General features: G+C 45.2%; 1 protein-coding gene across 4 annotated transcripts in view; it reads right to left on the bottom strand.

Annotated features, from left to right (window-relative positions):
• ZBTB7C (zinc finger and BTB domain containing 7C) overlaps window positions 1–22,370 on the bottom strand; it is a 392,632-nt gene that overhangs the window by 87,194 nt on the left and 283,068 nt on the right. The window contains exon 1 of one of the 4 annotated variants that reach the window (XM_088476548.1): window positions 8,807–8,857. The exons of the other annotated variants lie outside the window; for them this stretch is intronic. The gene's annotated coding sequence lies outside the window, so the exon portion shown is untranslated. Of the gene's footprint in view, window positions 1–8,806; window positions 8,858–22,370 lie in introns of those variants that run through there. 4 annotated transcript variants of the gene reach the window in all.

Here is a 22,370-nt window from a genome sequence, read left to right as displayed (position 1 = left end):
ACCCCCCCGGGACTTAGGTTTAGGCAGCGGGGAAGGTCGGGTTAGGTTTAGGCACTTAGAGGAGGGATTAGGGTTAGGCACTGCGGGGAAGGTTAGGGTTAAGGCACCCCTAAGGAGGGTTAGGGGGGGGAGGTTAGGTTAGTAAATACTTGCCTGTGGACGATCGGGATTTTCACCCATGTCAGGCAGCCGCTATCGGGATTTGAACAGTCCGGTGGTAATTCATACCGATTCCACATCTATAATGGATATAAGCCCTGCACCCAGTGCCATCATCTTTTGTATGATGTATTCGGAAACATGGCTCTGGGGATAGAAAAGGCTATGTCACACTGATTTCGTTTGAACATGCACCATTTTCCAAAAATATCACCTGGAAGATGGTGATGCTGCAAAATTGGGGAAAACGCTGTACAGAAGGAGCCCCCCCTGGTGTTAATATAGCTCTGTACCATAAGGTTATTCATAAAGGTTGAAGGGTGTGTGGGGAACAGAGGCCCTGATTCAGAGCTGGACGCTCTGACAGAGCGCTCGCTCTGAATCAGGACCTGGCTATTTTTTTTTTAGAACGACCATCGGGCTTGCGACGAGACCCTTGTGGTAGGGTCTCGTTGCCGCAAGCCCCAGAGAGACTTCGGCTCTAACAGAGCCGAAATCTCTCCCACTGACATCACTCGTGATGTCAGTGGGGCCGGCCCCAAATGGAGGCGTTCACATGGGTGGGGGAGTGGAGGGTATGGGTGTTGAGGGGGACACAATTACCGCAGCTGTAATCAGTGAACGTAACAACCCATGCGCAGGACTGATTACAGCTGCGGTATGGTAGAGCAGGCAAAAATGACAGCTTTTCAGAATAGATAGTTATGGAGAGGAGGAATGATGGATTCCTCTGGTAATTAGGTAGTACTACATGCCAGTTCTAAACCTAATTACCTCCATCGATTTTTTTAGTTATGATGAATAGGCCCCAGTGACATGTATCAGCTTCTCTGCAGCACCAAGGGTTAAATGATCTACAGAGAGCTGCAACATTGTTACAACAAAGTTAAAAAATAACAGAAGTTGTGGCTGCCTGACAAGATCTAGTGTAAGGAGGGGGGGGGGGGGGGCATTTGCCAGAGCTCAGACTACTATGTTTTCAGATTGAATTGATACATGACAGCTGTAATTTCCAACTCACAGGTAGACTGGAGCATGACCTAATTTTGTGCTCATTTTCTGCTACACGGATGGATGCTCTAGAGCAGGGGTCTTCAACCTTGGCCCTCAAGCTGCTGTGGAACTACACATCCCAGCATGCACTGCCACCTTTTTGATATAACAGCATGCTAAAACTATGGCTGTGCATGCTGGGATGTGTAGTTCCACGGCAGCTGGAGGGCCAAGGTTGAAGACCCTAAATAGACAGTCAACATGCAATAGGTAGACAAGGACTAATGTCAACAGGGTCAAAATGTTTGACTGCACTTTTGAAAAAGGCACAATTTAGGTAAGTCCTACAAATTTATATAGTGCAGCTATGGGTTGATTTTTGGGGCGTGGGTCCCCTGGATTGCTTTGCTTGGGCTGCTTCAGGGCATCGTATTAGCACCTTTATTGTTTGTTTATTATATATGTAATATTTGCACACCTCTTTTTTTCACCTCACTTCTAACATATGCAGTAGCTGCTCCTATCTATCTAACACTCTTTTACACTTCACCTCTTTCCCTAGGTGTGATGCCCTGGGGTGTCCTGCACTCTGGACTTTAACCCCAGTATTTTAAGGACCTACCCTAAGAGGTTACCTGGACATGGTGGGTCGGCCCATAACCTTGGCCATGATTACGCTAAAACCTCTGTTAATTGCAAAATGTATTCTACATACTTAGTAATGTTGGAGTTGTGCACTTGTCATTTTTCCTTTTATGTCTGTAACATTAGTCTCAACAGGTAGCAGCTCCCATTATATATATTCAGGGTGTGCAGTCTAGAGCCCTTTTCCATAGGGTCAAAATGTCAACACGCACATGGTCGACACAGAAAAGGTCAACATATGGTTTTTCATAATTTTTCATGATTTTTAGGGTTGGAGTTAGGATTAGGCACTTGGAAGAAGGTTAGGGTTAGGCTGCAGGAGGGGACAGTTAGGGCTAGGCACTAGAATGAGGGTAAGGATTAGACACTGGGAGGAGGGTTAGGTGGAGGATTAGGGTTAAAATAACAAACAAGGGGCCTGATTCAGAGCCGCTCGTAAGCGGCCGCTCGTTCGTTCCGAGCGATGTTTGCCCAACTGCGCATGCTTACGGATCATAATACGCATGCGTGAACCAGTCAGTGCGGCCAAAAATCGGTTGTTCGCTAAATAGCGAATGCCTGCTATTTTGAGTGACAGGAGGAGGCGTACGTGGGTGGTAACAGGGGAAGGTGCTTGAAAACGGGGAGTGGAGATCCGAACGCAGGCGTGCTTAAAGGTCAAAACGGGCGTTTTATGGGTGTGCATAATTAATACAGCAGCGTCATTGACCACGTCACTGGGTTATTTTATAGTCAGAACTGCTCGCAAGATTGCGGTAGGAAAAACCAACCATAAGAATAGCGAGCAGTTCATACGCTGGTCGATGTACTCGATTAATCTAATAAATAGCGGACATGACGTAGGATGCGAGCGGCCAGGGGCGTAGTTATCCAAAAAACGACCGCAAGTTTTGTTCGCTCATTCAGACCTAGAGGCGTGAACAGACCGCAAAGAGCGAACGGTTCATTTGAATAGCCACCCCTTTTTTCTGAACGAACGACCGCAAATAGCGTCCGGCTCTGAATCGGCCCAAAATGTCCACCTTTTCATTAAACCTCTTGAGCCTGTCGACTATTTAACCTTGTCGACCTTAGTCCATGTGGACCTTTTAACTGTCGACCATTTGACCATGTTGAACCTACCTATTGCCTGTCGACCATTTAGCGTCCATTGACTGTCCTGCAAATTACTGTAGCTCTTTCAAGCCACATTCCCTGCTGGTACAGGGATGGAAGATCACGACTGAAAACGTAAAATATCAACTGTGAGGGAAAGTGTTATTTTTGATGCCCCCCCCCAAACAAATTCTGTATTTCAATGAATTAACACAAATGGCAGCTTCCATTTTGGATTGTAGACCAATGCAAAGTGAATGATCACCCACATACTTCAATAGACCGGGGCCCCAAGCAGCTAATGCATTGATTGATAGGAATAGGTAATATCCTGGTATAACGTCTGCCTAGCTGTGTGTGAGGCTATCATTCACATCATCCAGCCTATCATAGACAACAGTGAGACACCAGGGCCCGTGGCTCTGTGGGGAAGCCAGAGGTTCCCAAATTTAGTCCTGAAGGCAACCTAACGGTCCAGGTTTTAAGGATAACCATGTTTGAGCACAGATGGTTAAATCAAAAGACTGAGGTACGAATTAAGTCACCTGTGCCCAAGCATGGTTATCCTTAAGACCTGGACTGTCCTGATGCCTTGAGGAGCGGAGTTTGGGAACCTCTGCACTAAGCTATTGCAAAAGTCTGCGGTTCGCCACTAAAATCCGGGGGGGGGGAAAAACAAGAAATAACTTTTTGAGTGTTTTTTTTTAACTCTAATGACCTGGCTACCTCCACAGGACACCAAACTTAGCCAAGCGCCCATCTGAAAACACATATCCCCATATTCATCACTTAGAATCACTCTCTCTATTCATGTGCCCACAGGAAGCATCTCATCAAACACCCCACACCCCCCCCCCCCCTCCTCGCCCCTTCTGCCAAAATAAGAAGAGCCTGAAAGATACTATTTCAGCTACAGCCCACTCTGGGTGGATTCATTTCCTCTCCAAAATAACATTCAGAAAACTTTGCCCAGCTCTCAACCGTAACGTCTCAAAGACCTCCGAGACGAATGGAAAAACTCAGATAAAGTCACGACAATAATATCTCTCCCTGTGTTACAACTATAAATAAAAAACAAGGATGGTGCCCACCGGTTATAAGTGATGTGTAAACATTTAGACTTCGGTGGGAAAGAAAAGAAAATCAGAGCCTGGTGTTTTGCAAGTTAAATAAGGAACAGCTGTTTGGGGAAAATCTCACACTGGGTGTAGGTAGTACTGAGTCACTGACACTGAGGGTGGGGACGCCAGGCCAGAGGATAGTTTTATTCTTAGAAGTTGGGTGTGGGGGAGCAGGGAGTATGTATGCAACAATGCAAACAGCCAATGTCAGAATGTCTGATCTAACGCTGGGTGAGGGTGCAGCAGGTACAGACAGGCTGGCTCTGGTGTGCCAGGGAAACTCACTGCACAGCGAGGGCATTTAAAGGGAAATGGTCAGAAATGCAGCTTTGCGATGTATCGGGGCATGGTATAATGATTGTCAGTGCCTCAGTGTATCCATGCCATCGCTAGTACATAATATGTCACTATGTCTTTCCTGTCTTCCACAAACTTTACACATAATGTGTTTCTTTTTTGTTTCCTGTGTATACAACACAAAAATGTTCTGCGTATGCAGCACTATCCAACAATGTCCACAGATGATATAGAGACCTAGCTGAAAAGCACAGATGGAACCAGAAAAGATACAGCTATACATATATTTATTTATCTGTGATTTATATACACACACACATATATATATATATATATATATATATACATATATAAATAATTGTAAAGTGCAACAGAATATACATATGTAATGAAATGCCAAATGTACTCGTATATACGTATATCTAATTTCCAAGAAGGGGCTGCACTCCAGTACAAATTACATCTTGCCGTGGTTCACTCAAAACTAACAAATGTCCATAGAAAAGGCAATCATCGGACTTGAGGAAACGCAATCACAGACGGTCCTGCTTTTCCAACGTTTAAAGAGGAAATGCCATTTAAGATCTAGGGCCGCATTCAATTCAGAGCGAAAAGCTGTTTTCGCCATTTTTTTGGAGATAATTTTCCCTGAAAATCTATGTCCGTATTCAATTCCAGTCCGTTATCGCCTATGCAGAAAGTCAATGCACTGAAATAGGCAAAACTTTTTCTCCACAGAATAACAGGAGAAAAAAAGTGCAAAATCTATATTTTGGGGTGCAGATGTTGGGAAACCACTCAGAACCCTTGGTACACCCCCCTCCAGAGGACAATTAAAAGAAAAAAATCCCGGAACACCCCAAAAAACATCTTTGAAATTTGGGGCGAAGATGAAAAAAGTGGGGGGACAACTTCAAAATCTAGTGAAATAAGCTCCTGGGGGTGCTCTAAGAAGGGGTCAAGTGTTTTTGGGATTGCAGGTGCTTGTTTGACGGAGGAATTTCACTTTTTCAAAAACTTCACTTTAGAGACCATAAAATATGCTAGTACCTATTTTCAAGCACCCCAAATTTGATGGGACAACTTATCTGCTCCAAAAAACACTGCTTTATGCCATTCTTCACCACTTTTACTTAGACGCTAATAGCAACCAATTACCACCACTTAATTACTCTAACTAGTTCAATTAGGGCTATTACTAAACTACCATAATGATTTCCGAAGTCAGCCCATCTTTTTCTGGGGTACAGAGTGATTCCCCCAATTCATCCTGCACTTTTCGCCTGGTTCACATTCGCCAGGTCCCGTTATCGCCTGTTTGGGAATTGATTACGGAGTAAATCAGGAGCGCGCACTAAAAAGTTTTCGCTTCCAAAACAGGCGAAGGCGGCGAAAAGTCGGGCAGGCAGAACTTTTTGGCCGAGGCGAAACTAAATGAATACGGTCCCTAGTTGGGGTAAGACTGTAGCATAAATTGTGTTGAGTCGTATTACACTACCATACCACCACTCCCAACAAGACAATGGGTGTGGTCACACAACACTGGAAGTGTGGCCATGTCATGCTGTGGGCGTGGTCATGTCACACTGTGGGTATGGCTGTGTCATGTTGGGTCATGCCTAGCGCTCCTAAAGTGCTAGGTCACCTCTACTTTTCTAGAGAGATTTTGGCCCAATGTAGTTGGGGGTCATGACTAAGTGTCCAGGTACGTGACCCCTCTGCATTGTGAATACCGACCCTCTCTGTATATTTATTACACATGGCAGTTTTGCGCACATGAATGTTTTTATTACACTGAGTGAATGGCGCTAAGGAATACGTGTTTCTTAGAGAATTACTGGCTCTGATTGTATTCTGGGGACACTTCTGAGCACCATGAAGTGTGAGAACTACATTTAGCAGATATGTTGGTGCACTTGCACAAATAGAGCAGATATGTTGGTGCACTTGCACAAATAGAGCAGATATGTTGGTGCACTTGCACAAATAGAGCAGTATCTCTGAACTACTCCATGCATATAGTCGCATCCTTTCCCGTTATTCCATCTGCAGCCGTCATTATCGGGATCGGCACTTATACCTACCCCATGCTGGGTGCAAAGAGATCTGTCAGCAACAGGCGTCCCGACAGCATCCGCACACCTGATAATAGCACAGAACTCTGGCTACCACGCCCACAAAATGGGATGTGCGCTCGCATGTTAGCCGTCCAGTTGACACCCAGAAACACCCGTTTAATTTGCTGAAAGAACAGACCATGCACAGAGCCTTCAGCAAGGTGTGTATGCATGATTTGCATGGGGCTGCACTTTCGCAGATTGCTAATAATCAATAAATGCATCCGCTTCAGGACTTGTGTGCAACTCAGAATCATATTTTGTAACTTTCTTATTGCAGTTTGCAGTTGGGGTTGTAGGCTTTGATATTACTCTAAGGCAGGTCTACAACGTAATCTAGCTCTGTGACTGTTGTAATGCCCTGATTGGCTACAGTGTGATCTAGTTCTGTGACTGTCCTAATGCTTTGATTGGCTACAACATGACCTAGCTATGTGTACTGTCCTAATGCTTTGATTGCCTACAGCATGATCTAGCTCTGTGACTGTCCTAATGCTCTGATTGGCTACAGCATGATCTAGCTCTGTGACTGTCCTAATGCCCTGATTGGCTACAGCATGATCTAGTTCTGTGACTGTCCTAATGCTTTCATTGGCTACAGCATGATCTTGTTATGTGACTGTCCTAATGCTCTGATTGGCTACAGCATGATCTAACTCTGTGACTGTCCTAATGCTCTGATTGGATACAGCATGATATAGCTCTGTGACTGTCCTAATGCTCTGATTGGCTACAGCGTGATCTAGGTCTGTGAATGTTCTAATGCTCTAATTGACTATAGCATGATCTAGTTCTGTGACTGTCCTAATGCTTTGATTGGCTACAGATTGATCCAGCTCTGTGAATGTTCTAATGCTCTGATTGGCTATAGCGTGATCTAGCTCTCTGGCTGTCCTGATGCTCTGATTGTCGTGATATAGCTCTGTGAATGTTCTAATGAACTGGCTACAGCGTGATCTAGTGAATGTTCGATTGTTCTGATTGGTTACAACAGGATCTAGCTCTGTGAACATTTTAGTGCGCAAAATGGCTACAGTGTGATCTTGCTCCATGAATGTCCTACTGCTTTTATTGGCTACAGCGTGATCTAGCTTTGTGAATGTCCTAATATTCTGATTGGCTACAGCTGCATCTAATTATGCGAATGTTCTAATGCTCTAATTGGCTACACGTTGGTTTCACTTCACTTCAAATTTCTTTGCACACAAGCATTTCTGAGAAAAATATCTACAGCAGCTGCTGACTCTTCAGTAAAATACTCCTAAAAAGTATATAACTATGAATACTGTATACATTTAGGGGTCAATTTAATTAGGTGCAACTAAGACGTCCTCACAAGTAAGTGCTACTGAACTGGTGTGGCCCCTCCCCAAAGATCTGTACTAAAATAGTAGGCTCCAGGGGGGGAGGGCCTGTCCAGGGGCACACCCAGGGAGGGTGGCCCGTGTGCATACACCGTCATGGGCCCCCTCCTCTCACTCCGGCGGCCGGCCACCGCAGAATCAATAGACTCTGGGCACTATAGTGTGTCCAGAGTCTATTGCACATGCGCAGATCGCCGAGGAAATGTCGCGGCGGCCCTTTTCCGGCATTTGAGCAGCGCTGGGAGACCCGACGCGGGATCTCGGAGAGGTAAGTTTTACATAATATGGGTGCAGGGTGTGCGGAGCGGGCCCCCCCTGGACCCGGGGACCCATGTGCACCGCACACCCTGCACCCATATTTTGTAAAACTATGGGACTGCTCAGAAGTCTACTCTCTCTCACAACCCAAAGTGATGCTGCGGCTGCCCTGCTATACATACACGGTCGCAGCATTAGTGGGCAAAGAATAATTTTTTTAGGTGGGATATATCACTGACCTGGGCCCCTCCAACTGGCCCAGGCTCGGGTAAGTAGTACCCCCCACCCCCACCCTTGGAGCTGCTGGCTATATGCCGTACTTATGGTACTGCCGGACTCGTTGATTTTAGTTCACAGTCCCATCGCACTGTGTGCAATAATCCACAAGTCTGGAGAGAGACTGGGCCATGGGATTTCAGCTGCAGTTGCTGGCGTTTCTACACCATTGCAACGTAAACGCACCCCCATTGCTCCTAATTAAATTGACCCCATAAAGTCTACAAACTGGTATACAGATGCAAATCTGAAATTGAATAATAATATAATATATATTTATATGTCAGTATTATGGCAGCTGTGACAGCATAGAAACCCCTGTATCGCTGATTGACACGTAGATATTTTTTTGGAGAGGAGGGTTTCCAAAAAAATAAATAAATGATCCAAGATAAGGCTGTCTCATCTTTTCTAACCCATCGCCAAGTGAAGTCATCCAGGGAGCTGCTTTCATTTTCATGTCAGGAGTAGTAATAAGTACCTGTAAGTGACTCAGCATCCTAGCAGCCTCTCCCTGTTACATATGGCTTCAGTCCTCTCATTCTCGTCATCAAACTCAATGAAGATAATTACCCTGTTATTTATATATAATCTGAACTGGATACTAAATGTCATTTCTTGTAACAGAAAATGAAGTAAATATGTGAACTCTGTCATCGGCTATCGCTTATAGGTTCAGATGACTAAGGCTCTTTGGTAATGTGACTCCTTGGAATCAGTTTTTTGTATATTAATCATTTAGGGCTGTGTTTCAGTTATTACATCATGCCATAAATTGTCCCCTAATGGAGAAATGAAATTGGGGAATAAAATAAACAATTACATAACAGTATAAATAATCCATTAGTTACCCCCCTGACTGTTTTGTAAATGATGACATGAACTTTTAATATCCTTTTTTTCCCCCCTATGCGGCTCTTGGCTGCAGTTTATCAGGTCACTATTTAAGGATTATTTAAAAAAAAAAAAAAAAAAGACGCAGGTGCTGTCACCCATAGCAACAAAGTAAACATTTGTTTTCATTAGCATGATTACACCCGCTGACTGAAATCTGATTGGTCGATTTCAGTTATTGCTTGTCAGTTGTCGCTGCTCTTTGCACCATGGCCCTGATTCAGAGCCGGACGCTCTGACAGAGCGCTCTCTCTGAATCAGGGCCTTTCCTCCTACTTTTTGGAGCGGCCTCCTGGCCGCTCGCATAGCTGTGGGTGACCACCCACAGCTATACCGAGTGGCCAAAATGATGGTCGGGCTTGTGACGAGACCCTTGCGGTAGGGTCTCGCTGCCGCAAGTCCTGGAGTGCTTTTGGCACTATCAGAGCCAAAAGCACTCCCACTGACATCACTAGTGATGTCAGTGGGGCCGGCCCCAGACAGTATGGGCACGCCTCCATCTGGGCAGCCACGCCCCGGCACGCCCACCAAAGGGGGCGTGCTGTCAATCACCATCGACAGCACGCCCTCTTTGGTGCGAGACCCATAACGACGGCTTGGCCGTCGTTATTCGGGTCTCGCGCATGCGCATGACGGAGCCGCCTCCGTCGTGCGCATGCGCACTTGGGCAACATCGACCAGCTTGCGAGCGCTCAGCGCTCGCGAGCGGGTCTGAATCAAGCCCCATGTTGCAAATGCAATCGCAGGTGCAATCACTGAAGGATCGCAGTTGCTAAAATATGCTAATGTTTCCAAATCTTTCCCGAGCATAGGGACGCCCGCTGCTGCCTCCTCATATCCGCATGGCGACGTGCAATAGAGTAAACATCGGTACCATCGACGCACAGCAGGCAGCCATGCTTCCTATGTGGCAGGTCTGACCAGCCCCGGACTCGGCAGCTCTCCTGAAACGCTGAGAGCTCTTGTGCTGCTGAAGAGATCGCAAGGCCTAATTTATGCACGCCCATTAAATGGTGTTTAAATGGTCAGACTCGCCTGTGTTTTTCTAACCATGCCCCCCCGTTACCCCCCCAAAACCCTGACTACCTGTCACTCACTTTGCGAGTGGGTACTCTGTGCATGCATAATCACAATGCATTCGCAATGGCAAATAATCGCTCAAACTGTGTATACATCGTCAATGCATCGGCTCCTGAATCAGCCCTCAGCTGGCCCCACCATATCTTGTGTTTTGTGTTGTACTTTACCAATGCAAATTTGTTGTTGCTCGTTTCGGGGCCAATCAGTAAATACATTTTTGTAGATGGGCAGCTGATAGAAGGATGAAATAGGGAATGTACATTTCCGTAATTCTTTCTGTAGCTGCTTTCCTGACATGTAAGCCTAATGCTGCGTACACACGCAGTGATAATACTGCACGATTTGAACGATAACGATATCGTACATATCGTTATCGTTTAAATCATTCACTGATCGTTCAGGTTTTGGCCCCTGACAACCGCTGAAAGATCAGCGATGCATTGGTACGTATGGCTGATAGCGTTATCACCCATCGTCCCTGCATGCTGGACAACCTGCTCGATAACGAAGCAGGGTACTATAGGGACCCCCGATCGCTGATCGCGGGTCGATATACAGTAGTTGCTGGCAAGTTGGTGGTGTGTTAGATGATCTATATAGATCATCTAACACACCAGGGAGGGTGCAGTATGATCTGCCGGCGATATCGTATCACCATGCACCATAACACCACCTCCACTTCATTTTATTTTGCTATTTCTAATTTTTATAGGGGTGTAAAATATGTGTGCTGGAGGCTGGTCTAGACATCTGTGGGGTTTAAAAAAAAATAAATAAAATAAAATATATATATATATATATTTTTTGAAAGTCTATTTTATATTATATTTAAGCTTATGTTAAAGCATGTGATTACATGCTTTAACACTAGGGGGAACTGTATGGGTGTTACAAAAGCCACAAACTCTGTTCTGGAATAAAAATGTTAATAAAAATATCACTGTTGACATATGGCGGAACATAGAGATCTCTCTGCCCATGTGTCCTAGAAGCAATTGTGCGATTGGAGGAAGACCTGATTCCCCTGGATCATGGAAGTTCTCAGCTGTGGCCATTGACCTTGGTTAAGAATGTCATGCAGGTGAATGCCCGGTTCCGTGGTACAGGATTGGCTGTGTTCCCCTCAGGGGTGCCACTTTCCGATACCATGACGAGATGAAAGACATTTACCATTGTATGCATCTTTAATATGTAGCAAATTACAAGCCATTGTAGGTTACCCAGTAGTTGCGAGGATGTCTTGCCCCAATTACAGCTTTATCATCAATTATGATACATTCCTGATTCTACTATAAATCTCAAAGTTACAGGTATCTCTGTCTCTATATAAAAGGCATTACAGTGGCTGTGACCCTTTATAGTCGCGCTAACATCTACATAAAATATTGAATTGTCTTGGCCCTCCCTGGAGCCATGGAAAACAGGACGGCATGTAACATGGAACTGGCAATCCAATTTAGTTTACCACCTAAAATCGGTGGATGAGGGGGGTGGGGGTTGAGGAATGAACCGGAGGACAGCTGCGATCGTATGATTGGTCTGGAGTTGTAAAAAGAGCAGACGATTCACAAGGAAAAAAGATGGAAGTTTTTCGGGATTATTTCAAAGAATAAGACGCTTGTGCTGTAAGGGTATATCAGTAAAATCTTTTGTCTAGGTCAGTGGTTCCCAAACTTTCTCAGTTCGAGGCAACCTTAGGGTCTCTATTATTTTTTCAAGGCACCCCTAACCCAAAATAATAAGTATTTATAACCCTAACCCTTTGCCCCATCCATGTCTCTAACTTTGACCCCTCCATGTCTCTCCCTTTGCCCCCTCCATGTTTCTCTCTTTGCCCTGCTCCATTTCTCTCTTTTTACCGCCATGGCACCCCAGTGAGAGCGCCGCGGCACCCCAGGGATCCGGGGCGCACAGTTTGGGAACCACAGGTCTAGGTGGTAGTGCCAGGGCCCAAATGGGCCTGTAAATGATCAAGGGCTTCTTGTGAGAACTGGAGGAGGTGTGACCAGTGCTGTGTGGGAGTGGCCAGATCCATGAGGGCGTGTACAGCTCCTACACTATCAGCCGCAGTGTTTCCCTAATTATGTAAAAAAGAAAATTTGCTTAATTTTGTAAGGAAAACAAAAATAAAATTTTAATAATTATGGCCGACTGTGTGGTCATCTAGGTGGCTGGTCATCATTACCTGTCATGGCGATGGGCCTGTTTTTATGTGGAGGCCTGGAGCCCCATTGTTAACCCTGGCCCTGGGTAGTGCAGCTCTAAGACATGTGACAGAGTTTATATACGATTTAAAGGGGAAGTCTGAGTGTGCACTGAGGAGGAAGTGGCACAACCACCCTCACCCTGTAATTATCAGGAATCCGCACGGTTTACTCTTACGACCAAATTTCCATGACACACAGATTTTTGTGCTGGCGCAGAGACAATCAGATACAGAGGGAGAAACATATGTTAAACTCATTTTTGATTTTCAGTTCTGAATGAGTACAAAATGCTCCAGTGTTAACCAGGAGAAATGGGCAAAACCATGAAAATGTGGGAGACCCGGCCAAGCCCCTAAGCTGCCGCTTTCATCTGGGAGCCAAGAAAACTGCGCTGGAGACACAATTTAGCCAGAGTCAGTGGGAAAACGCAATATAGTTTCATCAAGCCCCGCTACTGCCGGGTGAGATAACCAGTGACTTTCTAGTACTTAGGGAACTACAAGTTCCAGCATGCCCAGCTGGGCTCCAACCATCCTGTGACTTATGAGGTCAGTTAAGGTGCTGGGTCTGGAAACAGATCAGGACTCAGAGGATCAAACAGAAGGGTGTATAGAATGAAACCAGGGCTGTGTTTACAGTTGGCACTGCCCTAGGTATTGTGGAAGAATAGGCTGTAGGTTAGTAACTGTGCACCCCACATGCTGGTGCCCTTGTATTCAACTTTCTGAGGTTGTATTTTTCTGGGAAGCACAGGTGGTTAGTAAAGGCAAATTAAATAAAAAAATAATTAAAATGGAAAACAAAAAATTAATGAAAAATAAAACATTCTGCAGCCATGGGAACAGAGCTGCCTGGGGCATTTGCAGTGTATATGGTTAATAAGGCCTGGCATGGAGCTGAAGAATGGAGATGGGCTAACAACTGTGACAGGTTCTGTGATTCGCCAGTTTCTCCAAAATTTACATACACAGGAATATTCGGCCAATCACAGTGTGCGATGGTCCTTGGAAAGGGTCTATTGAGGATGTTAGAAGTTGGCTCATAGTTCACTCATTCCCCTCACTGTGGGTCTGATTCAGAGATGTATGCAGGTCACATGGCTGCTGTGTCTTTGAATGCAGCTGCGATGCTAATATATGCTAATGCGATAGAAGGCGTCTGAGAAAAGCCGCCTCCTGACCGCATCGCATATCCCCGAGTGCTGCTTCCTAAGACCCAGCATCAGATCATCTGCAAGACCATCGGCCATCTGAGTCACCCTGAAGTCACTCCGATTGCCCCTCGCAGCTCCATAGCCAAGGACAGGTGGTCTGCATCGGAAGACGCACACCTCTGAGATCACAGCAAACTAAACATAAATCAATGCACTAACAACCAGGCGATATTTTGGCACAAGTTAAGCAACACCACCGTAGTTAGGTTTCCATCCTTCAATCCGTACATCCAGTGTCCTGGGCTTAAGTCTCGCAGTATCTGTTCCCTGACTTTCTTTTAGTGAGCTCACTTTGGTTTGGCTGTCTCAAAATCGTCCCCACTGCCCAGTCTCTTCTCTCTCACTATGGGGTAAATTTACTAAAGTGAGTTTTTATAAGTGGAGATGTTGCCCATAGCTACCAATCAGATTCTAGGTATTATCTTCTAGAAGGTGCTAGTTAAATGTTAAGTAGAATCTGTTGGGTTGCTATGGGCAACAGCTCCACTTCTAAACACTCTCACTTTAGTAAATCTACCCCTGTCTATCCATCGTCCATTCCTCTATTGGCCTGAGTACTATGTGGTCAATCCTATTAGGTGCGAATTGCGAGATTCGAGGTGCAGTTGCGAATTTTACTTCGAATTCGCATAGCGAATTAATTTTGAAATCCAATTAGCAACTCGCACTGATCAGTCAGACAGAATTCGCAACTTTCCACTCGCTCCTCCCTGAGGGTGAGAGATGGAAAGGAAAATCTTGGAAACCTTGGACACCCCCCCTAATGACCAATTGGGCATTTGGAAGTTTCTAATTAGCTTATTTAGTCCAATAATTATGTTAGTTTTTTAGGTAAATTACCCCAAAATCAACTTTTTTGTTAGTTTAGGCACCCCAAATTTAATTACAATAATTTTTTTAGTTGAAAAAAGAATTGTTTTTATAATTTTTTTTTACATTTTTCAAGGTGTCCTCAAAGTACCCCAAAATCAACCTTTTTCCTATTTTTTTTGCATTTTTCATTTAATTCGTTTAAGATTAAACGAAATTATTATTTTTTTTTTAACCATTTTCTTGCATTTTAAAAAAAAAGCACAAATCAGCCATTTCAAAACCTACAGTAGCTTCCTAATGGCCACAAACAGCCGTCTATACGGTCCTGCTAACGAAATTATCCATTTTGGGGGGTCCAGGATGGTCTCCCCACATTTTCATGCATTTCTCGCAAATCTCATTTGGCAGTCAATTCACACCCCTCCATTGCGAGTAGTGCGAATAGGTATTTTTAATTGGATTGGAGAATTGTCGGGAGCACACTTAGCGGCGAAGTGTGCGAGTTTAAAGAAACAAGCTCGCTACTTGCAATTTGCACCTAATTGGATCGAGCCCTACGAATCTAATGGTCACCGTGTCCGGCAGAGGGCTGGATGGAGTAGTGACTTCAGTTTGGTTTTTGTCTGCTTGACTGCTGGGAATAAAGGGTTATTAATCAGGAACCCAATGGAGCCATGGGCTGAGACTGAGTGCCTCTTTCCCTTCAGGCTCGTTTAATTTCCATTTGCAACACTTGGGGGGAACCAGCCACAGGTATATTTTTCATTCTTGAAGCTGCATACACACACAACGATTTAGTTAATGAACGATTTTAGTAAACGATTTTTTCCCTTGAAAAAATTTACTAAAATCGTTTACTAAAGTTGTTCATTTACTAAATGTAATGAAAGATTTTTATGAACTACAAACGATTTTTGCATATTAACTTAATGAAAATCGTTGAGTTGACAAGTCTGACTGAACTACAAACTACAAACGTGAACGCGCATGAACAATAATCGTTCATCGTTTGACTCAGAAAGTGAACGATTTTTTCAAACGATTATCGTTAAACGATATCGTTTAACGATAATCATTCAAAAAATCGTTTTGTGTGTATGCACCTTATGTATTTAAAATTTGTTTGCTGTATAAAACATTGTTACAGAGGCTCATTTAGTTTTAGGGGATGGTAGCGCTGTGCACTAATTACAGGCCTTATTCTCTTCTGCATAGACATTTGCCCCTTATCCAGAAATTCTCAAAATTATCTGCAATTGTGTCAAAGCAATTCCATGATGGATTTCATTAAGCAAAATCTCTTTATACAACAACTATACACAGAAAAAGAGGACAAGGCCTGTATGCTGTATATATAATACGAGGACAAGGCCTGTATGCTGTATATATAATACGAGGACAAGGCCTGTATGCTGTATATATAATACGAGGACAAGGCCTGTATGCTGTATATATAATACTAGGACAAGGCCTGTATGCTGTATATATAATACGAGGACAAGGCCTGTATGTTGTATATATAATACGAGGACAAGGCCTGTATGCTGTATATATAATACGAGGACAAGGCCTGTATGCTGTATATATAATACGAGGACAAGGCCTGTATGCTGTATATATAATACGAGGACAAGGCCTGTATGCTGTATATATAATACGAGGACAAGGCCTGTATGTTGTATATATAATACGAGGACAAGGCCTGTATGCTGAATATATAATACGAGGACAAGGCCTGTATGCTGTATATATAATACGAGGACAAGGCCTGTATGCTGTATATATAATACGGGGACAAGGCCTGTATGCTGTATATATAATACGGGGACAAGGCCTGTATGCTGTATATATAATACATTAGGATTACATTCTTCCTTGCACAACTGTAACTACTGAATGATGGAGACTGAACACTGCCTGAAGCGGATGTGCCTTTACCCCGGGCTAGTTACTTTGTATCATTGTGAGCTGCAGACCAGCCATTATATTCTGAGTATTTGTAACATTCCTATGCACAACTGCAACAATTTTAATAGGTTACTAACTTAAAAAAATGTGTATTATACCAGACACTGAGAAAGACAAAGAGGATGCCGCCGCCTATAGCTGATACTGAGAAATAAAAGAAACCATAAGATAAATGATATTGCGCCAATGCCTATATGTACAGAATAAGAAAACATACCGTGTACTGCAATCAGCATTCAGAACACTGTGCAAGTGTCTATATACTGTATCTTAAGTAAGATCAGATAGTGAGAAACAGAAGTAATATACAGAACAGAAGTGGTACTGTGCACATTCCCAGTCTCTAGGCCTGATTCACATAAGCACAATGAAACAGCCCACCCACATGGCTGTACTACACTGACCTTTTCCCTATAAGTATACCACCCATATGGCTGTACTACACTGACCTTTTCCCTATAAGTGCACCACCCACATCGCTGTACTACACTGACCTTTTCCCTATAAGTGTACCACCCACATGGCTGTACTACACTGACCTTTTCCCTATAAGTATACCACCCACATGGCGGTACTACACTGACCTTTTCCCTATAAGTGTACCACCCACATGGCGGTACTACACTGACCTTTTCCCTATAAGTGTACCACCCACATCGCTGTACTACACTCACCTTTTCCCTATAAGTGTACCACTCACATGGCGGTACTACACTGACCTTTTCCCTATAAGTGTACCACCCACATGGCGGAATTACACTGACCTTTTCCCTATAAGTGTACCACCCACAACCGCCTGACTACACTTACATATGTCAGGGCCCTAATTCTAGCTGCGCTGGTGAAACATCAGTGACACTTACAGCATGGGTGTAGCACACTAAACAAGCCTACCTTTAATGTATACTTTCCTACTCTACCGCAAGGCTCATGATTTTTCAGGGAACCCCCTGTACTACTGGAAAAATAGGTGGATCTTGCGGATCTTGCCTAAAGTGGGCAAGATGATGTTGATTAAACGGTGAACTGGCGGATCCGTATGGAGGGGCGGGGTAACAATGAAGCATATTGTTACATTTAGCCCCATCCTCTTCTCGCGGACCAACGAAATGTGGCATTTTGCAGAGACGGGGGCATTGCCTAATGATGTGGAAAGCCCCGCCCCGGAAACAGTCAGCTGCATTTCCAGTCCGGGTTTCTCCCAGAGAGGAGTTAAATAGAGAAGGCAGGTATGATGGGGGCCTGAGTGCGGGAATGCAATGATGAGGCGACAAGGTGACTTTTACGTCCTTGTTTGCTATGTATACAAGGTTCTATTGGAAAGTGGCAATAATAGTGATTTTCTCACTGCGCTTGTCACAGCTAGGCGATTCTCACATGCGCAGTCCAACTGACAGATAAGAAATGGACTATTAGTCCTACTAATTATAAAAAAAAAAATAATAATAATAATAATTGAATAAAATAATCTAAATGATAAAAAAAACATAGATAAACACAGGTGCCGCCGATACCATATTGTTTATTTTCCAGCGGCATGTGCCGTTTGAGGGAGGGCACCGGTGACAAAAAATTCGCTACCTCTGGTAAAACTAAGGGCCTCCTTCAGAGTCACACGCAGGCGCGGATGTGCTGCATCTTTTTCTGCAACTTGCGACTGTGGAAATCCATCTCGTGCAAAACTTGCACCAGCCCCACGGTGGGGCAATTTTTCCGTCTGAGTACGGCGCCCTGTGTGAGCGGTTCTGCGCCTTTACATGCAACCACTGTCCGTGACATGCCTTCATCTGCCTGACCACACCCCCGTTACCTCCCACAAACGGCCAATAAAAACCACACTCTTCACGTCTGCGTCTCTGAGTGGGAACAATCGGGGCACATGCGCAGTGCGCCTCAGATGCGTGCGCGGTACCTAAAACATTGGCCAACTGCACTCATATTGGCACAGGCCTTTTTTAAACATTTTTGCTGCCGGTGGAGTTTTATACCTATTTTATAAAAACAGAATGCGCGTGTACATTACATTTACGTAACCACTGAATAAAACCAATTCCGATCGACTCTCACCCAAAATTGAATGTTGTGGTATTTCCACGACACGGCGCTATCTCATTAATGCGGAGATTGTCAGGTACAGTTAATAAGTGGATCATGATGATACACAATTCATGGGAGTTCAGGGATGGAAATAATTAGGATGCTTTGTCCTCTCCTGTCTCCAGGTTCTTATTGCCCTTGGCCCGGTAACTGCGGTAACGAGATATTAGCCGGTGCTGGGTCTACAATGTCCTATTTGTTATTAGGCTCCCAGATCTGCCTGTGTGAACAATAGAGATAATCTCTGCGATTTCTATGCAGGTGCCAAGTTCATCTGAGGTGTTTTAAAATGTTTTCCCAACTGCCCTGCCCATTGGTTGTCAGCAAAGGCGCACAAGCCGCTCGTTGTTTGTATTGGAAACAGATACACGGCCTCGGGAAAATGGCACCGAGTGTCTAAAGAGCGACCGCGGCCACTATTAGTGTCACTGGTTTATTTACAGTGCGGATTGCACTAGCGAGCACACAATAATAGTCTAAGTCATCGGGATGATATAAACATTTTACCACATTGCAGAAAATCGGTGCCAGGAAGTAACAAATGGCAACCGCATTCCTGAACGATGTTACAGCATTTTTTATTCCCGTCCTCCACGCCCAGATCCGTGACACCTGTTGGTGACAGCCCCATGTGACGGGCACGCCTGTCGCCTACGCTGTCACTGCTCAAGTGTCGTTTAATACCGTACTTGCCTACTGCTGAAAAAGCATATCAGGGAGATTGTGAAAGCAGCACCTGCGAGCGCACTTTAAAATGGACGTGTACTGCTACATCTGAGAAGAGCGTCAATAAGTTCATTTGCATCCAAATGTAAATGAGCCCCAAAGCAGTTAGTAAGATCTACGTGTTGATGAAAACACACTGATACTTCTCAGAAAATGCATGTAGCCGTAGGGATTATTGAGCCTGATACAGCAAGGACCGCCATTGTGATTACGCACGCAATCGGCCGATTGTTGCGTCTGTGCATTCGTATGCCACGCAGTGCGTGTGTGCGAACCAGCCACTGCGTACACCATACCCAGCCTGAGCTCTCACTGCGTGCGCTGAGCTTAGCAATTTCTGAGTAAGGTCTGACCTTGTGCAAGTGTGCGTGAGGCCACGATGGTACTCGATGTTACCGATGGTTTCGCAAACTTGCTGCACATTACGGCTGTTTGTAAGGTAAGGTGGGCGTCCTTATGTTGTGCTGCGATGGCATTGAAATCACAATGGATTAGCTTATCATTGCAGTGAGACTAAATCAGGCCCATTGTTCCTTATAACCAATGCAGGGAAATTATACTAATGGACCCATTTTTAAATGTACGTATCTCTGTGTTTTTCTTTTATATAATGGGGGTAAGGTGCAATCAGGGAGATTTCTAGACTCTTAAGGGAGTCAGGGAGATTGCTTCTATTTCAGGGAGTCTCCCTGACAATCAGGGAGAGTTGGCAACTATGTTTAATACTATGAACTGTCTCCGCATTCTGCATAATGTAGAGCAGGGGTGGGGAACCTTTTTTCAGCCTAGGGCTATTTAGATATACTGTATATAACATTATATGTGGGCCTGTGCAGGCCACGCCCCTCCATGTGCCCCTCCACGGGGGTGGGGCCACAATCACCGGTGATTACAGCAATGCCCGAAGCACCCTGAGGATGCTCCGGGGAGCTGTAAGGGCAGCGGTGTGACCGTCTGAAGCATCCTAAGGGCGCTCGAGGCGACACTGCTGCATAGATTCTGGCCGCAGGGAGCCATTATAGGCACCCTGCTACCCAGATGAGGTTATCAGAAAAAAGCTCAGAGGGCCAAACCAAATTAATCCCAGGGCCTTATACAGCCCTCGGGCAGGAGGTTCCCCATCCCTGATGTAGAGAATTCTTATAGCTGTGATGGGCAACCTGATACACTTCAGGGGCATGGGCGGCTCTGTAAGATTCAAAAGGGCCGCAAATTACACTTAGGGGGTGGATTCAATTAGTCACGAGCCAGCTCGCCTCGCGAATAAACGCACACATGTGCCACACTTACGGTAGCCCTGAGATTGCAGAATTTTTTTAGGGTGAAATCAGGGTGTAATGGGGTGAGTTGATGTCCCACTGACGGCCCGCAACTGAATTGACCCTTTAATCTCAGTAATAAATTTAAAAGATATATTTTTGCTATAAGCTATAACAAACAGTTCTGGGCATGATTCAGAGATGGACGGTAATGCGATTGCAGACGCGATTTTGTATGCAACGCAGCTGAGAAAATATGCTAATGGTTGCAAAGATCACCCAAGCATAGGAACGCCCAATGCTGCCTTCTCACCTGCATACGACGTTGCTTACCTGCGTGAATTTCGGTAATTGACGCACATCAAGCGCTAAACTGGCCCTTACGGTAGGTATGACCTTCCCCAGACACGGAAGCTCTCCTTGCACGCAGAGTAGGAGATCGCAAGGGCTAATTTATGCATGCCCATGTAACGGCCAGACACGCCTACGTTTTTCTGACCAACCACCTGTTACCACCCCCAAACGCTGACAACCTGTCACTCACTTTGTGATGGATTCCTCGCCATTGCAGGTGAAGGCTCGGAGGGCAATCTGAGCGTAGACCATCGACTAAAACAATTATAATTTAACTCTTAATGGCCTACACTTCCCTTTTTTGTTAAAGTGATTCTTTATTTAATTTCTTCTACAAATAACGTGAGGCCCGGACCACAGGCCATTGGCTAATCATCTGAAATTACTTGTCAGCTGTGATTGGTTATATCAGTGGTTCACAAACTTTTTTGTATCACGGCGCCCTACAGTATCAGCATTGTTTCTCACGGCGCCCCTAAGCCAAAAAGTTGTTATTGAGAAATTCAGAAATAAATGTAGTAAAGTAGTAAAGTGAAGTCAATTGTGCTCAGTGGCGTCCCGACCAGCCTGTGCACCCGGTGCGGCGGGCTTGTCCGTGCGCCGATAAATTAGGGGGCATGGCCTCACGAGTGAGGGTGTTGCAATGCGGCCTGCCCCGAACACCCGTTTTTTTTTTTTTCACACCGGGGGTGCTGGAGGTGCGGGCTGGCCTCGGACACCAGCCTGTGAAAAGAGCCGGCTCCCTCACTGTGCTAGGAGCCGAGTGCTGTGCGTAATGCAGCATCCGGCTCCTGTCACTGAGGGGGAGCCAGCACTTTGGTGTCACCCCTCTGCTGGTGACACCCGGGTGCGGCCCGCACCCCCCGCACCACCCTTGTGACGCCAGTGGCTGACCTGCCATCCTTATGTGGTGGTGGACAGGTTTGCGCTTCTGTTTTTCCACATATTTACATTTCATTAACCATAAATAATTTGATTTGGTCCTGGACAACCAACCTGAGGCACCCCTGTAAGTATACCCAGGCACCCCAGGGTGCCACGGCGCACAGTTTGGGAACCACTGGGTTATGAGTTTGATTAATTAATCCGCAAGCTCTACTACCTGGACTCCGTGACTTGTTAACTTGAAATTTTGTGAGTTCATGTGCAGCACCTCGCTATTCGTGAGCACCGTTTATTGCCCTACTCGTTTTTTGCCCTTCCCTGCTGTGATTATAAACAGTAATAAAACAAGACTGGGTAATAACAGATAGACATGCCTGCGGCTGTGCGTCCAGTGGCGTAACTACCTTAGGTGCAAGGGGTGCGGCTGCTATGGGACCCTGACCGGACCCGGGGCTCAGCACTCCCCCTGCACCTATGGTGCCAGGCCTCTGTCCGTGGCCCTCCGCTCTGCACTCCCCTCCCCCTCCTCACACCCCTCTCCTCGACTTA

The sequence above is a fragment of the Taudactylus pleione genome, unplaced genomic scaffold (genome assembly GCF_031769625.1).
Source record: "Taudactylus pleione unplaced genomic scaffold, aTauple2 ptg000189l, whole genome shotgun sequence".
Taxonomy (NCBI): domain Eukaryota; kingdom Metazoa; phylum Chordata; class Amphibia; order Anura; family Myobatrachidae; genus Taudactylus; species Taudactylus pleione.
This window is presented reverse-complemented; position numbering and strand designations above follow the sequence as displayed.